The following is a 7,862-nucleotide window of genomic DNA, read 5'->3' as shown; positions in this document are numbered from 1 at the left end:
ATTCAGAGAAGGTGTTTAAGTGTCACTTCCTCGAAGATATTTGCTTTAATAACATATCTAAAATAGACCTACTCCCATCACTCTCCCCTTACTTTGCGTTATTCCCTCAATAACACTTACAAATATATTGTGTATGATATCTATTGGTTTGATTGTTAAATGAGAGTTCCCCCTGCCCCACAATGTGAGCTGCAGACGAACACTATGTGTATCTTGCTCTCTGCGGTATTCCCAGTTCCTACAGCAGGGGCTGGAGTACAGTCGGTGCTGAAGAAATGATTGTGAATGAATGGATGAACTGATGAATGCATTGGCACCCACACTGCACCTGGTCCTGGTGGATGCTTTAATGGGGAACCTCAGGCCACTGGGGAGCGAAGACGGGGCAGGGGAGGATGAATGAGTTCCAACAACGTGGGCTGGGGTGGGAGTAGGGGACCTGCCAAGCCAAGGTAGCAGCCCATGTGGGTCCCGGGACACACTCCCAGGAATACTGGAGGGGCTGCAAGGCATTCGGGATGGCCTGAACTCGGGGTGTGAAGGAGGGACTGAACGTAAGAGGGAGGAAGAGAAAGGGGGGGCTGAGGAGGCTGCCTGGGGGCTGACTTCATAAAGCGCTTTGAATACCAGGCTAAAGGGCTTGGTCATTATCAAGGGCAGTGGGGAGCCACGGAAGGTGTTTGAGCAAAAGAGAAATTGACCAGCCCTGAGGTAGAAGGCCCAGCTGGCAGATGGGTGGAAACTGAGGCAGAAACCTGAGGAGGAGGCTGGAGCTGTGGTGCTGCAGAATCCATGGCAGCAGTTGCCTGAGTTCAAATTCTGCCTCCACCTCGTCCTGGCTGTGTGACTTTAGCCTGGTTACTCATCTCTCTGTGCTTTGGTTTCCTCTTTTCTGACATTACTTCTCTCAGAGAGCGGATGTGAGCACCCAGCACATAGTGTCCAATAAACATTCACTAGCCTTGTTATCAGTAAGCCAGAAAAAAGGCCATGGGCAGGGAATACAGTTGCTAGAATGCACACAATAGTCTGCGAAGAAAATCAGGGCAGAGCAAGCCTACTGAAAACCCTCCCAGGCTCCCATGGCTCTGACCATGCAGCCCTCAAGGCCCTGCACTGTAGCCCCATCCCCTCCCTCGCCACATTTCCCCCCACTCTCCACTCCAGCCACACTGGCCTCCTCCATGGTCCCCAGAAATTCCAAGCTTTTTCTTGCTTGGGCCTTTGCACAAGCTGTTCTCTGCCCAGAACACTTTCCCCATGACTTCTTTCTCCTCATCCTTCAAATTTCTGCTCAAAAGACCTTCTCCAGCCACCCTGGCGAGATGAAATTGGACGCTATCCCTGAAGTTACCTCTCCCGCAACCTGCTTGTTTCCTTCAAAGTAAACGTCACAGTGCATAATGATATGCTAGATTCTTTACCTACACTTTTGCTGTCTGTCTCCCCTACTGGGCTGGGAGTTCTGGGAGAGCAGGGAAGCTGTCTGCCTTAATCACAGATGTAACTGCAGCAGCCCACTCAGGGCCTGGCATATAGTAGGTGCTCATTTTGCTGAATGAATGACTGAATAAATAAAAGCGTGAAAGAGAAAGAGAGAAGGAAAGGAGAAGAGATCAAAGGAGGGAGATAAAGAAAAAGAAAGAGGGATAGAGGGAAGAAGGTAGGAAGGAAGGAAGGAAAGAGGGAGAGATTGGGGAGGGAGAGAGGGAGTAAGGGAAAGAGGCTCATGACCTGTTTTTGCACAGCCCTCAAACTAAGAATGTTTTCTATATTTTTAAAGGGTTAAATAATGTGCAATAAAGACTGTACATGACCTGAAAAGCCTAAAATACTGGGGATGCCAAAAAATGTACACAAGTGGACACTTTGGTCAACATTGTTCAAGCAGTAGCTCGCCATAATCAAAAGTGTCTGCATGCTGATGGTAACCACTTTGAGCACCTCTTGTAATTGCAGAAGTCAAATGTGACTTGTATTCATCTTTGGTTATCAGTATATATTGAGTATTATAATTTTAATACTGTTTTCCTTTCTTAAAATGTGTATACATTTTTTTTGTCATCCTCTGTATTTATTACTTGGTCCTTTATGGAAAAAGTGCCTATCTCTGAGTTAGCGCATTAATTATCTATTGCTATAGAGCAAATTACCCTACAACTTAGAGACTTAAGGCAATAAATATTTATTATTGTTCACAGTTTCTGTGGGTTAGAAATCCACAAGGAGCAGCTTAGCTGCCTAGTTTGGGCTCAGTGGTCTCTCATGAGGTGACAATCAAGAGGTCAGCTGAGGCTGCTGTCCTCTGAAGATTTGACTGGGACTAAATGGGCCACCTCCAAGGTAGCTCAGTCACATGCTGGCAAGTTGTTCGTGGTTATTGGGGGAGAACTCAGTTCCTTGCCATGTGGACTCTTCACAGTGCTGCTTGAGTGTCCCCACAACATGGCAGCTCTCTTTCACCAGAGTGAGTGATCCAAGAGAAAGCATTAGGAGGAACCCAGGGTGTTTTTTACAACCTAGTTTCAGAAATCACACAAATCATCTCCACAACACTATTGGTCACACAAGCCAGCACTATATTTAGTATGGGCAAGGACTACGCAGGCATGACTACCAGGAGACAAGGACCACTGGGGTGATCTTGGAGGCTGCCAACCACACATAGGAAGTGACAGAACTTGGGATCTGAACCTAAGCAATCTGGCTCCAGAGTCTATGCATTCACCACCATACACAGGCAAAGGGTGCGTACACTTTTTAAATAGACTTTATATCAGTTTTAGAGTTACAGAAAATTTGAGAACATAGTACAGAGAGGTCTCATATACTCCTGCATATTTCTCCCTATTATTAACACATTACATATTACATTACTATAATACATTTGTTATAATTAGTAAACCAATATTGATACATTATTATTATTACCTGATGAATTCCTTTAGCTTTTTCTAGTCTGGGAAGCTCCTTATTTCTCCTTCAATTTTTTGTTTTTTTAAACACTACTTTTTTTTTGTTTAAGTTTTTTTTTATTGAGGAACAGTGTGTTTTTCCAGGACCCATCAGCTCCAAGTCATTGTCCTTCAATCTAGTTGTGGAGGACGCAGCTCAGCTCCAAGTCCAGTCACCATTTTTAATCTTAGTTACAGGGGGCAGAGCCCACCATCCCATGCGGAAATTGAACTGGCAACCTTGTTGTTGAGAGCTCGCGCTCTAACCAACTGAGCCATCCGGCTGCCCCTCCAGAAGCTCAGTGGCAGCTCATTGTCTTCAATCTAGTTGTGCAGGGCGCAGCTCACTTGCCCATGTGGGAATCAAGCCAGCAACCCTGTTGTTAAGAGCTCACACTCTAACCAACTGAACCACCTGTCTGCCCCTCTCCTTCAATTTTAAATGATAACCTTGCTGGATAGAGTAGTCTTGGTGGTAGGTCCTTGCTTTTCATCACTTAGAATATTTTGTGACCATCCCTCTGGCCTGCAAAGATACTGTTGACAAATCAACTGACAATCTTATAGGAGCTCCCTTGTAAATAACTAGTTGCCCTTCTCTTGCTGCTTTTAGGATTTTCTCTTTGTTTTTAACTTTTGCCATTTTAATTATGATGTTTCTTGGTGTGGGCCTGTTTGGGACTCTGTGTTTCTTAGGCTTGTTTGTCTATTTTCTTCACCACGTTAAGGAAAGTTATTAGTAATTATTTCTTCAAATGGTTTCTCAATCCCTTGCTTTCTCTCTTCTCCTTCTGGTGCCCCTATAATGTGTGTGCTGTAATACTTTGTGTTGTCCCAGAGGTCTCTTAAACTATCCTCATTTTATTATTATTATTATTATTCTTTGTTATTTTTGCTATTCTGATTTGGTGTTTTCTGCTACCTTGTCTTCCAAATCTCTGATTTGATCCTCTTCATCTGGTCTGCTGGTAATTCCTGATAGTGCATTCTTCATTTCAGTTATTATATTCTTCATTTCTGACTGGACTGGTTCTTTGTATGGTTCTATGTCCTTTTTATGCTTACTATCTTTTTTGTTGAAGTTCTCACTAAGTTCCTTGAGCATCCTTATAACCAGTTTTGAACTCTCTATCTGATAGGTTGCTTGCCTCTATTTCCTTTAATTCTTTTTCTGGAGTTTTCTCCTGTTCTTTCATTTGGCACGTATTTCTTTGTTTCCTTGTTTTGGCTGCCTCTCTGTGTTTGTTTCTATGTATTAGGTAGATCTGCTATGTCTCCCAGTCTTGGCCAGGGGTCCTTATGTCATAGGTGTCCTGTGGGGCCCAGTGACACAGTCTCCCTGGTCACCTGAGCTGGGTGCTTCAGAAGTGTCCTTTGTGTGGGTTGTGTGTGCCCCTTTGTTAACAGTTGAGCTTTAATTGCTATGGTACATCAGTGAGTGGGATTGACCCGCAGGTTGACTGGATGTGGGGTTTGGCCACATCCACAGCTTACAGGCTGCTGTGCAGGTGGCTTACCCAAAGGATTGACCCCAGTGGGTTCTGGTGCCTGTTGAGACAGCCCTTTGGGTGTGCTGCTTGTGGGGTTAACTGAGTGGTGCTCTTCTGTAATCTGAAGCCAACTTCCATGTGTGTTGGTTCTGGGGCCTCTCGGGAGGAGTTCCAACACAGGCCCAGGTCAGCCACTACCTGTGACTGGCCAGGGACTAACTGATAGGAGCTACAAATGATCCACTGTTGGTCATTTCCTGTGCTGGACCTGGGGTCATGTGGAAGAGGTCACACAGAAAACTGGGTCTGGGGTACCTCTACAAAAAGCCCAGGACACCCCAAGGCCTGTTGCTACCTGCCAGCTCCTATAAGGTCAGCCACTGATAGAGCCTCTTCTAGTACACAAGTTGGGTGAGGTGGGGTCTCAGGGAGTCACCAGGGTGAGATGAGTGGTCTTCATCAGGTTAGTGTAGATTCTGATTTGGTGCCAGAGCTGAGCCTGGAGTTACTCAGCAGGTCTCAGAGCACACTGAGGAGAGCCACTGCTCCCCTGGGGCCCATGGACCCCCCAAGTGTTGTCCAAGAAAATGTGCAATGTGGGAGGGACTCTCTGCTCACTCTAGCATTTCGAGAGTTTGGTGGGGTGGGTCTCAGGGAGTCAACAGGTGGAGTGAATGGAGTTCACCAGATCAATGTGGATTCAGAATTGGCCATGTGGGGGAGGGCTCAATGCAGGAAAGATGGCATCTGGACTTGGGGTGTCCTGGGCTTTTTGCAGCAGGCCTTGGGATGTCCTGGGCTTTTTGCAGAGGTACCCCAGACCCAGTTTTCAATGTGGCCTCTTCCACATGACTCCAGGTCCAGCACAGGAAATGACCAAAGATGGCATCTGCCTACGGAAGGAAAATTCTACACAGGGAAAATGGTAACTGTCCCTCTAGTCCTCACCCTGAAGCCACACAACTCAGTCTCTCCCTGTGTGTCTCTGACATTTCCCAAGTCACTGTCTTTCCACCGGAGCCCAGGGTGAGTTGTTGCAAGTGAGTAAGTCTGTGTGCAGGCCTTTTAAGAGGATGTTTGGGTTTCCCACAGCCTTCCATCTCACCCGGATATTTGGAATCCCATTGTTTTTCATAGCCAGACGTGGGGGCTCCTCTTCCTGGCACCAATACTCCAGGCTGGGGATCCCAGCAGGGGCTGGAGCCTCTCACTTTTCTGGGGGGAACCTCTGAAGTCAAGATAACCCTCCTGATTCTCAACCTACCCTATTCTCAACCACCACACACAGGTATGGAGCCTGCCTGTTCTGCGTTTCTGCCCCTTTTACCAGTCTCGATGTGGCTTCTTCTTAATAGCCTCAGTTGTGAAACTTCTGTTCAGCTATACTTCAGATGGTTCTCTAGGTTGATTATTCTACAATTAAGTTATAATTTTAATGTGATCACTGAAGGAGGCAAGCACAGCATTTATCTACTCCGCCATCTTGGATCTTTCCCTGCTCTGGAAAGTTTGAGAACTCCTGGTTCAGCTTTTTCCTTCTCCCACCCGAACTCCATACCTATAGATTCTTGCATCTCACATAACATCTCCTCCTAGAATACTGCCTAGATGTTCCCTCCTCCTCCAACCAGGACAGCCATGTGGAGCCTTGTGGTTTTTTATTGATGCCCCTGGGACCCCTTGAAGGAAGAGTGAGTACCTCCTGTGTGTCTCATTCTCTAGTTTAATCCTATAACAGGCACAAGTGCTATGATCCCATTTTATGTATGAGCAAACAAAGCACTTCAGTGGGTTCAGCCATGGATTCAGGGTCTTAAGTGGCAGAGAAGCATTTTGGACTCTGTTCTGAACCCCCATATTGTAACAAGAGTCAAAACAAACTTAAAAAAAAAAAACCTTGTATTTATTTTAAGTGTGTTTTTCTAGAACCCATCAGCTCCAGTCAAGTAGTTGTTTCAATCTAGTTGTGGAGGGCACAGCTCATAGTGGCCCATGTGGAGATCGAACCAGCAACCCTGGTGTTATAAGCATCATGCTATAACCAACTGAGCTAACTGGCTGTCCCCAAAACAAACATTTTTTGTTTACCTATTATGTGCAAGCTCTGGCCTATGCACTTCACCCACATTAATGTCTTTTCTTCTCCCAGCAAATCCATGAAATGGGGGCTGCTACTCTTCACATTTTATAAATAAGAAGATAGAGACGCTGAAATGGTGTGTATCTTCCGGGAGCACCCAGCAACAAAGTTCCTCTTTTGATCCCAAAACTGTTTGTTCAGAAATCTGAACATATTTTAAAGCTATTGTTTTTCTTTGAATATATCATCAGATAGAAAAATAAGTAGCTCAAAGGAAAAACCTGGAAGAACATACATCATATTTAATGGGAGTTATCCCAGGGGCAAGGGCAATTAGGAGTTATCCCCTTCTATTATTATTATTATTGTTATTATTATTATTATTCATTATTTAAGGATACATGAAGACATTCTAGCAAAAGGATTCCCCAAAAGGCAGACATATAGGAAAGAAAATGTGGTGCTCTTCCCTGTGAACCCCACTCTTTACCCCTCCCCAGGAACTAGAGCTATCCGTGATTGGTTTGTATGTTCCTTTTCCTCCACATTTGCAGACACCCCGATAGCCACAGGCAAAACCATAACTTAACGTTTTCTTTTCCTGTGTGTACAGAGTTCCTCCTTCTAAATCAAACATTTCTTAATGTTTAGCATTAGGGGGAAAAAAGGCAAACAAGCATGCTTTACTTTTGCAACCAGAAAAGAAAAAGGGTAGAGCGTTGTTTTGTTTTCTTTTGTTTTGTTTTTTGGGGGAAGCTATCCACAAATTTGATATTTTGAAATTAAAATATAAAGAGATGAAATCACCTGGCCATCCCAGCTCCCAGAGCTAAGAGTTTGGTGCGGGCACCTCATGCACTTTCCCAATACTTTCCCTGTGAGCTTTCTGCAATGTAGAATCAATGATTAACTGTGACTGTTTCTGCTGCCAGGAGCAGAGACAGGGCCACCAAGTCCAGGGCTGGAGCAGAGGACTGGTTCTCACAGGCCACGCCTTTGGAAAAGCAACAGAAACCAAGGTGGTGTGGTAATAAAAATAGCTACGTGTTTTTTGGACTATTTCCTTGGTATCCTCTAAGTCAGCAAAATCCCATAAAAATATAATGCAAGCCACATATGTAATTTTAAATCTTAAAAAGGTAAAAACAAAACAAAAGCGGTGAGATTAATTATAATAATTTTATTTAGCCCAATATATCCAAACTATTATCACTTCAACATGTAATGAATATAAAAAGTCATTGATGTGTTGTTTTACATAAGTCTTCCAAATCCAGTGTGCATCTGACACTGGCAGCACATCTGGATTAGGACCTGCGATGTTTCAAGGGCTCAAAT

Source organism: Rhinolophus ferrumequinum, chromosome 18, assembly GCF_004115265.2.
Source record: "Rhinolophus ferrumequinum isolate MPI-CBG mRhiFer1 chromosome 18, mRhiFer1_v1.p, whole genome shotgun sequence".
NCBI classification, from domain to species: Eukaryota; Metazoa; Chordata; class Mammalia; order Chiroptera; family Rhinolophidae; genus Rhinolophus; species Rhinolophus ferrumequinum.
The sequence above is the reverse complement of the archived record's forward strand: the minus strand, read 5'-3'. Positions refer to the sequence as shown.